This window comes from Panthera tigris, chromosome E1, assembly GCF_018350195.1.
Source record: "Panthera tigris isolate Pti1 chromosome E1, P.tigris_Pti1_mat1.1, whole genome shotgun sequence".
NCBI classification, from domain to species: Eukaryota; Metazoa; Chordata; class Mammalia; order Carnivora; family Felidae; genus Panthera; species Panthera tigris.
In genome coordinates, this window is record NC_056673.1 from 27,300,864 (window position 1) to 27,313,791 (window position 12,928).

The 12,928-nt window shown below is 42.3% G+C and overlaps 1 protein-coding gene and 1 pseudogene across 5 annotated transcripts in view; one reads left to right on the top strand and one right to left on the bottom strand.

Annotated features, from left to right (window-relative positions):
• Positions 1-12,928, bottom strand: part of YPEL2 (yippee like 2) — a 66,055-nt gene that overhangs the window by 9,965 nt on the left and 43,162 nt on the right. The window lies entirely within an intron of this gene.
• Positions 1,740-2,842, top strand: LOC107180069 (annotated as a pseudogene).

Consider the following 12,928-nt stretch of genomic DNA (forward strand, 5'->3'; position numbering starts at 1 on the left):
TCCATGTTGTTGCATTTTATCAAAAGATGCTTCCCTTTTTATTGCTGAGTTATTCCATTCTATGGATTTACAAAATTCCTTTATATTTGGTTTTTGATAAAGGATTTAGACTAGTCCACCTCCAAGTCCCCTCACAGCTCCAAAATTATACTTCTTATGATTCCATGGTTCTAAGTTATGGATAATCAGGAGAATCATCCTCTAAGAAACATTTGTTATGAACTTCAAGTTCAGTGCTTAGAAAAATGGGGCTATGGGAAAACAAATGCTAGAAGAAAGCAGACAGGAAAATGACAACACAAAGCAACACAGCTCCACCATCTGTAACCAGACAGATGGATTTGTTTATCAAAGAAATCTGTTTATCAAATTTGTTTATCAAATTTATCAAATTTGTTTATCAAAGAAATATAGATTATCTACTATGTCTAGGCATAGGCAGGAATGCAGGGAGAGAGGCAGCATTGTAAGACTTTCCAGGGTAGTAGTATTCCCAGAACATATACAAGACAATCAGGGTAGGGAAAAAACACTAAATTTTTAAACTATTTTTATCTCTAAAAACAAGCAAACAAACAAAACCAGAGTTTCAACAAACAGCCATAGAGATTGCCACTGGGATCTTCCCTGGGCTAGTACAGAAATCTACAAGGAGGTGTGGGGCTCTCACTGAATGTGTGTGTGGCACTGACAATGGTACCCTTCAGCCTGTGCTTTTAGCATATTGTGAATACTGTTGTTTCTGTGCAATAGGATGACAATAGTGAGACTTAGCTTGTAAAAACAGGATATTTGAACAGTAGGATCCTTGCAATTTTTTTTGTAATAGGATAGAGCACCACAAAGAGGTTCACGCTTATATCAAAGTACTTAAAAATGTAAAGATAAGTTATGCCTTTTTCTTCTGCAAAAAGATGAGCATTCCAAGCTGGGCTTTGCAGTAAAAAGTAGCTGCCAGTAGTACGGTACTCTGCGATATTTTCCAAAGAATAAATTCGCTAAATCTACCCCTTCAAAGTAAAGGTGACATTTTAACAGGGAATGGGAATGTAACTTGTTTTCAAAGGGAATTTGTGCTATGGAGAGAACTGGTATTTGGCAATGTTTTCATTTAATATGCTCTTTGTAGTTTAGAATTGATATGACTATATAAAAATTGATTCAAAACGAATGATATTGAGAAGATAATGCAGGTGGAAATCTTTGTGTTAGAAAAGATGCTACCCCAGAAACAATTTATAAAAGAAAAAGACTGCTAAACGAACTTCATCAAAATTTTTAAACTTTTACTCTGAAAAATAGTTAAAGAGGAAAAGTTAAGCCATAGACTGGGAGAAAATATCCGGAAATCACATATATGACAAAGCGTTTGTATCTGAAATATATAAAGAACGCTTACAACTCAACAATAAGAAAGAAAAAACCCAATTTTTAAAATGAGCAAAAGAGGACATGCCTGGCTGGCTCACTTGGTTAAGTGTCCAACTTGGGCTCAGGTCATGATCTCACAGTTAGTGAGTTCAAGCTCTTTGTCGGGCTCTGTGCTGACAGCTCAGAGACTAGAGCTTGCTTCAGATCCTGTGTCTCCCTCACTCTCTGCCCCTCCCCCGCTCATGCTCTGTTTCTGTCTCTCTCTCTCTCTCTCTCTCTCTCTCTCTCTCTCTGTCTCTCAAAAATGAATGTCAATTTTTTTTTTTAATGAGCAAAAGAAACTCTCTGCTTCTCCCCATTCTCCCCAATATACCAGACATTGGCATCTTCTGGTACAGTGCCAGCAACATTCGAGACAGGATGGTGAAGGCTGGAATACATAGATTTGGCCATATTGGGTGCCTGGTCACCAGGGCTGCTTTTACCTCTGGCAAAGTGGATACTGTCACCATCAATGCCCCTTTCATTGATCTCGACTACATGGTCTACATGTTCTAGTATGATTCCACCCATGGCAAATTCCCTGGCACAGTCAAAACTGAGAATAGGAAACTTGTCATGAATGGAAAGCCCATCTCCATCTTCCAGGAGCAAGACCCAGCCAGTATCAAATATGGTGATGCTGATGCTGAGTATGTTGTGGAGTCCACTGGGGTCTTCACCACCATGAAGAAGGCTGGGGCCAAGAGGGTCATCATCTCTGCCCCTTCTGCTAATGCCCCATGTCTGATGGATATGAACCATAAGAAGTATGACAACTCCCTCAACCTTGTCAGCAATGCCCCCTGCACCACCAAAGGCTTGGCCTCTCTGGCCAAGGTCATCCATGACAACTTTGGCATTGTGGAGGGACTCATGACCAGTCCATGCCATCACTTCCAACCAGAAAACTATGGACAGCCCCTCTGGGAAGCAGTGGCGTGATGGCCAAAAGGTTGCCCAGAACATCATCTTTGCTTCCAGTGGTACTGCCAAGGCTGTAGGCAAGGTCATCCTTATGCTAAACGAGAAGCTCACTGGCATGGACTTCCTATCCCCACTTACAACATGTCAATAATGGATCTGACCTGCTACCTGGAGAAAGCTGCCAAATATGATGACATCAAGAAGGTGGTAAAGCAGGCATCAGAGGGCTCCCTCAAGGGTATTCTGGGTTACAGTGAGGAACAGGTTGTCTCCTGAAACTTTAACAGTGACACCCACCCTTCCATCTTTGATGCTGGGGCTGGCATTTCCCTTAATGACCACTGTGTCAATCTCATTTCCTGGTATGAAAATGAATTTGGCTATAGCCACCAGATGGTGGGCCTTATGGTCCACAAGGCCTCCAAGGAGTAAGAGCCCACTGGACCACCAGACCCAGCAAGAGGAAGAAGTAGAGAGAGGCCCTCAGCTGCTGAGGAGTCCTTGCCCCAACTCATCCCCCAACACACTTGAGAATCTCCTGACTTCCAGTTTCCATCCCAGACCCTCTGAAAAAGGGGAGGGACTTGGAGAGCCCTACTTTATCATATATCATCAATAAAGTATACTGTACCTAGTCAAAAATATTAAACGTTTTAAAAATTTTAAATAAGGGGCGCATGGGTGGCTCAGTTGGTTGAGCGTCCGACTTCGGCCCAGGTTATGATCCCATGCTTCGTGGGTTCAAGCCCCACGTCAGGCTCTGTGTTGACAGCTCAGAGCTTGGAGCCTGCTTCAGATTCTGTGTCTCCATCTGTTTCTGCCCCTCCCCCACTCTGTCTCCCAAAAATAAACATTTAAAAAATTTTTTTTTAATTTTTTAAATAAAATCTAAAATGAGCAAAAGATCTGAACAGAATTCCCCCAAAATAAACAGATAGCAAACAGTCACATGAAAAGATGCTCAGCATCATTAGTCATTGGGGAAAGTGCAAATTAAAAATACAATGAGAAATCACCACACACCTATTAGAATGGTTAAAACTTTTTAAGCTGACAAAAACAAGTGCTGTCAAAAATGTGTAGGGGCGCCTGTGTGGCCCAGTTGGTTAAGAGGCTGACTTCAGCTCAGGTCATGATCTTACTTTTGTGGGTGGGTTCAAGCCCCGTGTCTGTGCTGACAGCTCAGAGCCTGGAACCTGCTTCAGATTCTGTGTTTCCCTCTCTTTCTGCCCCTCATCTGCTCACACTCCGTCTCTCTCTCCTTCAAAAATAAATAAACATCCAAAAAAAAAAAAAAAAAAGAATGTGTAGCAACTGGAAGTCTTTTATCCATTGCAAAACAGCATAGCCACTGTGGACAAGAATTTTGTGGTTTCATTTACCCAGGTTAATTGAAAATCTATGTTCATGTAAAAACCTGGAGGAGAATTTTTTCAGAGCAGCTTTATTCATAATTGTCCCAAACTGGAAACAACCTAAATGTCTCTCAGTTGGTGAATGGATAAACTGATACCTCCCATTTAATAGTAGTGTTTAATAAAAGGGGACAACCTGTTGATACACATAACAACATGGATGAATTTGAAATGTATCAGACTAAGATCAGTGGTTGCCAAAGGTTATGGGTAAAGGGAGAGTTTCACTATAAGGAGTAACATGGGAGATGGAATTGTGATCTTCATTATGGGGGTTACAAGACCATTTATTTGTCAAAAGTCATAAGACTCTATACCAAAGAGTGAACTTTACTTTGCAAAATTAAAAAAAAAAAAATTAAGCCAATAAAAGTAAGTCGTCTCTGAAATCTCCCATCTGTACACTGTTTCTTTTTTTAGTGTTTATTTATTTTTGAGACAGAGACAGAGCATGAACAGGGGAGGGGCAGAGAGAGAGAGGGAGACACAGAAACTGAAACAGGCTCCAGGCTCCGAGCTGTCAGCACAGAGCCCAACGCGGGGCTCAAACCCACGAACTGTGAGATCATGACCTGAGCCGAAGTCGGACGCTTAACCGACTGAGCCACCCAGGCGCCCCTACACTGTGTTTCTATATTTGTACAATTAGGAATTATAAACAATTTCCTAATACTCTACTTAAAAGTATTCCAAACAAAGAGTCTCAGAGGGGTTTGAAGCCTTGTTAAAAAATATTTTTCTGCAAGTTTGCAAGAGCAAGCACGAAGTTCAGCAAAAACCTTTGTGTGATTGGATAAAATGGGTTGGATTGCAGGAATCATGATTTTCATAAGCACAGACATGCTCATGTTGCATTTGAACCTACCTTTCTTTGTAAGGGACTTTTTGACAAGGGAAATTGTTTAACTGAAGCACTGAAATATACTCTCATTAAGACATACCTTAGAATTAACTGTATCAGAAAGTGATTAACGGTAATTTTTTTTAAAAAAGAGCATGTTAAACCATACCTTCAATAAATAAGATTTGAAAACATATTTGTAATTGTTTTTTCTTCCTTTTAAATTATATTAATTATTTAAAATGTCTTTGAATATATGTTTCTAATGTATATATTACATAGAAGTACATGATACCACTTATAAGCTAAATATCCATATATTAGGAGTATATACTCAAACATCTTACTAATAGTGGTATGTGATTTTTAAAGTTTTGGGGGTGCCTGGGTGGCTCAGTCGGTTAAGCGTCTGACTTTGGGTCAGGTCATGATCTCACTGTTTGTGGGTTCGAGCCCCCCGCGTCGGGCTCTATGCTGACAGCTCGGAGTCTGGAGCCTGCTTCGAATTCTGTCTCCTCGCTCTCTGCCCCTCCCCTGCTTGCATTCTGTCTCTCTCTCTCTCTCTCTCTCTCTCTCCCTCTCTCTCTCTCTCTCAAAAATAAATAAACATTAAAAAAAACTTTTTTTAAAGTTTGGAGACCGCTGCTCCGGGGGTTTCTGTCTACTTCAGGGCAGGACCTACGACTAATTTCCTCTAGCCTGGCATAGCTTAGAAGTCCTAGAGAGTAGGGGTGGGAGAGGACACAGGGCATAGAAAAGAATGACAGCCAGGCCCAGAGGTGCCTCTCAGGGCCATTCTGGTTCCTCCAGGCCTGTTCTACGAAAGTCAGCTTGCAGAGGCCCACACTCTGCAATGAGCTGTCTTGGAGGCAATATCTACTCAGGTACCCCTTGAATAACTGCGCACCTGTTTCCTCAGCCTGGTACTCAGGACCAGCTGAATTTCCTGGGGCAAGACTTGGGAAGCTCTTCTACCATGGCTTCCACTCTGGGCCTCTGCCAAGTCAACATTTATGATGGGAAAAACAGCCATTGAGAACAACAGGCATCTTGCAAATAGACAGAGACAAGAATAGCCCCGGCTGGGTCACTGTATCCTGTGGGGCCCAGCCCAGCCTGGCATAACCAGGCACAGCCTGGCACTCTCTTGAGGGAGGGTGGTACCAAAGGTGGGGAGACTGAAAGGAAGTTAAGGAAGCAATTAGAATGAAGCAAACAGAATTTCAGCCCAGGAGATCCCAAACAGACTGTCAGACACATTTGTTTGCTGTCATTACTGCTAGGCAACAAGACAGCTCTTTTCCATGTTGTGTATCAACCAAGGCTGGTGTTCAGGACTCCAGGAAAGGTTTTCTGTTGTTGTTGTTGTTGTTGTTGTTGTTGTTGTTGTTGTTCGTGGTGGTGGTGGTGGTGGTGGTGGTGTGTGTGCGCGCGTGCGTGTGTGTGTGTGTGTTTAAATTTAAAACACAACGCTTTTCTTCTGTCCTTTAAAGGAAAGTAATAGTTCTAGGCCCAGCCCTTCCAGCCAGCTCAAAGGAACGGAAAGCGCTTTGAGTTTCCTGTTTAGTATCCATAACCACTGATTTCTGGCCCCTTTGAAAGTCTGGAAGGCAGCAATTCCTTCCAAAAGTAGGAGGACCATTGAAAATGAATACTTTTGGAGGGGGAGCAGGAATGGCAAAAGAGCAAACATGTGGGTTCCTTCCCCTTGGTACAGGCACAAGTCCTCATGCTCGAGCAGACTCAAGCATGAAGTCCTCCTAGCATGAAGCAGAGCCTCTCCAACATAGGCCCTCTTCTCTCACTGGGAAGGCCAACCGTTTTCAACTGAGCATGTGTTGTCTCAGGAGATGAAGGACACAGATGTCCACCCAACTGCAATATCTGGGAGTGAGGAGCAAATGTGCATTCGTAAGAGGATCTAGTCCTGGCATCAGAAAATCAGGATCAAATCTTGGTTTTACAACTACAACTTATTAGCTACTTGACCTTGGGAGAATTATTCAGCCTCTCTCAACTTCCACATCTTTTACATCAGTGGATGGAAACAATGCCTATTTCATAAGGGTTCTGAGGATAATAAGTAAAACAAGGTAAATGAAGTCCAGAGTAAAAGGAAGTTCAGTTCTCTATCTTTCCTCTTTGGCCTGTTCAGAAGCCTAGAAAAGAGAGATGAAAAGGCCGATTCTAATCTACTTGTGTTTAGAAAATCCTTTTCTTTGGTAACTATGATCTCCCCCTTTCTCTATTATGACAAAAGGCAAATGTTCCACTCTTTGCAACTCAATGTCTCCATAAAAATGGAGGGATAAGACTGAAGCTCCCCATGATCCTTTCCAGTCATGTTCTGTGAATTCTTTAAAGCACTTAGCGCTTGCTTCTCCATCCTACCATCCACAGGCAGTGCGAATTACATGGGCTTCAAAGAAGTAGAGTGCTAGAGTTTGAACCCTGGCTTTGCCATGTACCAGCTACAGCCACTAACTTGAGCAAGCCAATTAACTACTCTGAGACCAGATTTCCTAATCTGTAAAATGGGCACAATAAAATCGTATTCACACTCACACCAGCTTTCTATGAGAAATAAATGATACTGTGTATGAAAAAAAGTTCTCCATAAACTTCAAGGCTTTATATATATTTCGTTGTTGCTGTTACAATTTATTTTTATTATATAGCTATAAAAGAACTTATTAGTACAAACATAAAGTTGAGTTCATTTTAACTGAAACATAATTCACATTACCATAAAAGTCATCCTTTTTATATGATTCAGTGGCTCTTGATATATTCATAAGGTTGTGCAATCGTCACCACTATCTAATTCCAGAACATTTCCACACTCCAAAAAGAAATCTCATATTGTACCAGTCAACTTCCATGTCCCCTGCCCCAACCCTGACAACCACAAATCTACCCTCTGTCTCCACGTATTTGCTGAAGGCACTATATACCATACTATATACTATCTCAGCAAGAAGGTAGCAGAAGTATTAGGTAGAGATACAAAGGAAGGTTAGCAAACCCCCTGCCCTTGGGGTGTTGGTTAAACATCCCACCTCGGCAGGTCTGACACTCTGCTGGGGAAGGCCAGGTCAGTCTTTTCTCCTCTCTCATTCTTTTTCCATCCATCGTCAAGCCCAGTGGAGCTTACCATTTAGGGTCAGGGTAAGCCATAGGCTCCATTCCAAAGAGCTGAAACCCATGGCGAATAATACTGGGTCCTGTTTGGATTTCACTCTTGAGGAAGCACATGGAGAAAGCACATAATAAAGAATAATGAAAATGATGAAAACTTCCAGAATTAGAACCCAAGTGCAACTTAAAGAGATTAGGAGAGTTTAGCTAAGAGGGAAGAAGATTAAAGGGGATTTCTTCCATTTTCTCTGAAAGAAACAGACAAGGAAATGGACATAGATGGAAATAAGAGAGACTTGGGTTAATTATAAGGGAAGAATTTCCTGACTCTGTATGATTTCAACACTAGGACACAGGTCACTAGGAAAGATGAGGAAAGAACAAAGCCATTTATATGTGTTTATCGTTTACCAAAAGCTTTCACATATCTGTCTAGAAACGTTGACATGGGGTAGAAAGTCATGTGCACTGACTAGGGGCAGAAGCATGGCCTCCTACAGGCCTCCTCCCCTGGCTCTAAGTTTTGTAGGTCTCCGTTCACTCTCACATTCCCTAAACAGATGGAGGGAGGGGTTGGGAAAGGACTGGCTCTAAAGGAGGAAATATCTGCTGTGTGGAGTCATAAAATTCCAAGGGCATGGGAGCATACATGATGCAAATGATGCAAGCAACGAATGGCAGACACAAAAGGTGCTGAGCGGTCTGGGCGCCACGTTTTATTGCTTAACGGGGGATATTCTGGGATCTAAGTCATTTAACGATCAGACCATTTACATTCACCTTCCTGTTGGCCTATATGAAACAGACTGCTTTTAGGGATGGACCTAGAATAGAGAAATGGAATGGAAACAGAATGGCATAAAGAGCCTGCAAAGTCAGCTCCCTCATGGTGTCATGTCTGCCTGATGTTCAGTGGAAAGGATGCAGGCTTGGGAGCAAGCTGTGTAACCTTGAGCAAGTCATTCTGAGCCTCAGGGCCCCATCCACAAAAGGGAGAAACACAACGCCCTATTCCAAAAGGATGTTGTATTAAATGAATGCCTGTACGTAAAGCACAGTGCCTGGCTCATGAAACAGCATTTAATAAATGTTTGTTTCCTTTCACACCACCACAGGCCTTCTGGATGTAAAACGGGATTTGCTGGACCAGTCTGGAAGAGCTGGGCTGTCTCACCAGTGCTTCCCCAGACTCTCTACCAAACCCCCTACAGCCACAGACCCCCACAGCTCCTCTCCCACACCTCTCCAAGTTGTTCTAAGGGCCTCAGATGTGGTTTGGGGCCGTGGGGCTGTTCTTTGTTGAACCAAGAGCAGATAAGACTCCCTAGTTTGTGGCAAAGGGTTAGGACAGTAGATGCCAATATAAACATGCAGCCAGTGGGAAAACAGATGCCGCCAGCTCTCAACATCCTGCATTGGCTCCTTGCTCTCCATAGAGAAGTCACAGAAAACATGCATTCTTCAGAAAGACAAAGAGCAGGGGATTCCCATAATCAGACAAACTCCATTCTCTACAGAAGAAAGCTGGACATGTCACCCTCACTAGGTCTGTTTGGGGAGACTGACCTCTGAGTTAAGAGACTAGAGGTAGTGGAATCAGAATGTAATAGCAGGCAGTCATTAATACTGGGGCCTCTGCAGTTCACTTCAAATATAAAACTAAAACTTTTAAGGGGGCTGAAATAATGGAACTTAAATTTCTCTCAAAACCATCAGGTCTCTGAAAATAATTCACTATGAGCTGCTAAAATTAAGAAGATAATGCAAGTTGGGGGTGCCTGGGTGGCTCAGTCGGTTGAGCATCCGACTTTGGCTCAGGTCATGATCTCGTGGTTTGTCAGTTTGAGCCCCGCGTTGGGCTCTGTGCTGACAGCTCGGAGCCTGAAGCCTGCTTCGGATTCTGTGTCTCTCTCTCTCTCTCTGCCCCTTCCCCACTCATGCTCTGTCTCCATCTCTCAAAAATAAACAAACATTAAAAGCAGAAGAAGAAGATGATAATGCAAGTTAATATACCTAGGAAGGACAAATACCAATTTTTGGATTTATGTTTCAATCTATACTTCTGTTTCCAAAGCCAACTAGACACCAGAAAATGAAATGTCCTCACACTACAAAAGATATCTGATGTCAGTGGGTAAAACCTCAGACTCTCAAGGTAAGTCTTCCCCTGCAACCAATCCAGGGAAAAAGACCAGAAAAGGCTTCAGAAACTGAAGCCACACACTATGGTGGGGGTGCTCTAAAAACTTTTCTAACAAGCAATCACTGTAGTGAAATTGGAGAGTTTATAGAAGAAATTAAGCAGGCTCATTCAATTGGAAATTGTGAAATAATAACAGTACAGTTGTATACAGTGCTTACTATGTATATAGTGCTTACCATATGCCAGGCAAGATTCAAATTGTTTTACATAAACCAAGTAACTTAATCTGCTACTGATCTGATGAAGTAGGTACAATCGTTGTCCCCATTTTACAGATGAGAAAATTAAGTCCATGGTCAAACAACAAATAGATGACAGAGACCAGGGAGTCTGGTTCCAAAGTCTAAGGGAGAATGAAGATGGGATAACAAGGGTTGTCCAGGTGACTCACTAAAAGAAAGGAGCCTAACAGAATTAGACTAATACTGACATCAGAATGCACAAAGCACTTTCACACACATTAACTAATTCAATCTGTAAAACAGCAGAGGAAACTGAAACCCAGGGCTGTTCAAGTGACTTTCCCAGTTTCACAAAGCTTGTAAGTCAAGGTCAGAACATAAATCTACAGCTTTTGATTCCAAGTCCCAAGATTTTTCTAGAGTGTGTTCACCTGGAAAATCTGTCTCTTTGATGAAGAAGGATGGATCAAGTTGTCAGAATTGATGAAAATCTCTTAGGCTACTCAACTTCCTCTGCTCTGATTCCATATTTACTTAGCAACTGCCTAAATTTAATTCTCTCGCTCAAGTGGGTTTACCTTCAAGGAAGATAACACATAGTCTGAGCTTTCAGGATTATCTGTTCCACTGTAAATTAACAAATCAGAATTCTGGTCTACCAATTAGCTTCCTGTGAGTTGTGCTAGATGAACTGCTTCACCACAACTTGGCCATTCTTCAGTACATAGGTAAAACTAAATGTGTAAACCTACAATGCTTAAGGCTGACTGAAGACCACCAAAGGAATGTTCTTTGCAACCCAACATGAAAACAGCCTTCCGCACTCACTACTGAGTGAATGATTCTCATTTCATAAGCTGTGAGAACAAATAATTAAAAGCAAAGAGGCCCATTAAAATCCTTTCTTTGGCACCTGGACTTCACAACAAGGAAAGAGCAGAGAACCCAGAAAAATGCTTGGGGAGTTAGCTAAAAAAAAAGAATGAGAAAGAAAGACTTAACTAATAGCATTCTACAGGAATCTCCTGCAGTGGATTGCAGTTTTGGTATAGCAAAAGATCTCAAAACAAAACAAAATATACACATGACCGTATCCAGTTTTAATTTCATAGACCATTGGGATATGAAGGATCTCCAAAGGTCAGCCACTCATCTGATGCATGGCTGTCACCCACGTTTCTATCAAACCTTGTCCAGGGATAGGGAACTCTTTACCTCCCCAGGAAGCCCATTCTACTGCCAGTCACTCTGCCTGTCCCTAATTCCTTGTATGAGCTGAACTCTTATCTCCTGAGAGTTCCCAGAATGCTCCATCTTTATATCTTCTGGTGCCAAATAACACTTGGAGTGATATCTTTAAAGCTATAATCTTGCTTGCATCAAGGTTTCTTTGTATGGGCTGAACTTCTCCCAGCTTAGTAGCCTGGTATAATGGAAGAATTATACAGTTGTATGAACTAGATTCAATTCCCAGTTCTGGCACTTTCTTTACCATGTGCTCTTGGATATGTTCACCTCTCTGGTCTCATGTTCCTCATCTGCCAAATGGCAGAACAATACCCACCTCACAGACAGTGAAACGCCTGGCACAGAACAGGCTTTCTATAAATGGCAGTACCCTTCCTTCTACCAGTTCCTTCAAATGTCTGTATGTGGTGTGGTTTTAACCCTCACCAAGTTTTCCACTATCTTCTAAACCTCATTTTTCATTCCATCCTAGTTGTTCTCTAAATACCTTCAACACTTTGCTCTCCTGGAAATGTTAATCATAGCGCAAGGCTTTAAACAATTGGACTTCAGGTTGCATACACTATAAAGTAGACTAACGTGTTCTTCCCACTGTGGCAGGAACTCTGTCCAACGTCAGGCTTTCCTCCAGTGAGCACAGTAGCATGCATCTACATTTAATCCCTATGTTCACACACACACACACGGACTAGGTTTAGGAGTAGAGTTATAAGAAATAGTTACAAGGGAAGAGACAATCATGGCTTGAAGAAATCACAGCCAAAGGGCTCTTACGAAAGAGACAAGAGCATATAAATGAGGATAGGGTGCTGGTCAAAGTGTTAATGCCGGGCACTGGTGATTCTAGGTATTCCTTCTAGAAACAGAACACGACACTGGGTCACAACAACCATCCTACACACTCATGCCCCTGTCAGGCAAGGCTAGATCATCTGCCTCCAACTGCATGATGTCCTTGGGCAGATCCCTGATCCTCTGAACTGGGAGTTGCATCATCTGTGAAGTGAGGGGGCTGAGTAAGGTCTCTTTCGAGGGTGAACATTGTGTGACTCCACTTTCTCAAGAGAGTAAACGCCTCACATATTAAATGAGCATTTCTGACTCAGAGTTAGACCTCTTCTCTCATGTTTTTAAACTTCCTGTTTATCTGCATAAAAAGTCTTTTCTGTTCATCAGCTGGCCTATCTTATCTGACAATTCCTATTTTAGGACTCTCATCCTCAAGACATAGAAACTTAAAACCTTTTCACATACTCTGGTGCTCAACCTTCTTCCCTGGCCAAAACCAAAGCCCCAGACACATTGTGAGATATCAGGCATTGGAAAATCATCTCCTGGGCAAAACAGTTTTGTGTCACATGAATGTAGTCTATGATTTAAAAACTGGGGGGAAATCTAGGGGCACCTGGCTAGCTCAGTCAGTTAAGCATCTGACTTTGGCTCAGGTCATGATCTCACAGTCTGTGAGTTCGAGCCCTGCGCTGGGCTCTGTGCTGACAGCTTGGAGCTTAGAGCCTGCTTCAAATTCTGCATCTCTCTCTCTCTCTCTCTCTGCCTCTTCCCT